Below are 458 nucleotides of genomic sequence, written 5' to 3' on the forward strand. Positions count from 1 at the left end.
TACAGTATTAGGGGACCACTAAGGTCTATATAAGAGACTTCAGATACAGTATTAGGGAATCTCTGAAGTGGACTGTCGAGGATGTAGTAACATAAGGTTGTAGAGACTCATAACTGCTGGTTTCCCATTTCGGTTTTTATTTATTCAAAACCCTCCCAGTGTGTGAAGACCTTCAGGCAACACACAGATCTCTTGGTCCTGTGGCTTTCCACACAGCCTCCCCCTAGTGAGAAACCAGTTGCTATAATTAACTGTGTGACTGTGTTGGCCTTCTGTGGCTAAAACCAAACTACACTGAAGGGAAATGACGTCACAGCAGAGAGAAATATGGTTATTATAGGATCCCAGGTTGAATCGTCTCCTAAAAGCAGAACTGTGCAAACTGTACTTATTAAATGGATGCTGTCTACACAGTGTGTTGAGACGCACATGTGGAAGAGGAGACATGGCTTTGGGAA

The 458-nt window shown here is 43.2% G+C and overlaps 1 long non-coding RNA gene across 1 annotated transcript in view; it reads right to left on the minus strand.

The window, feature by feature from the left end:
* Positions 1-458, minus strand: part of LOC116689626 (uncharacterized) — a 2835-nt gene that overhangs the window by 745 nt on the left and 1632 nt on the right. The window lies entirely within an intron of this gene.

Source organism: Etheostoma spectabile, chromosome 5 (assembly GCF_008692095.1).
Source record: "Etheostoma spectabile isolate EspeVRDwgs_2016 chromosome 5, UIUC_Espe_1.0, whole genome shotgun sequence".
Lineage (NCBI taxonomy): Eukaryota > Metazoa > Chordata > Actinopteri > Perciformes > Percidae > Etheostoma > Etheostoma spectabile.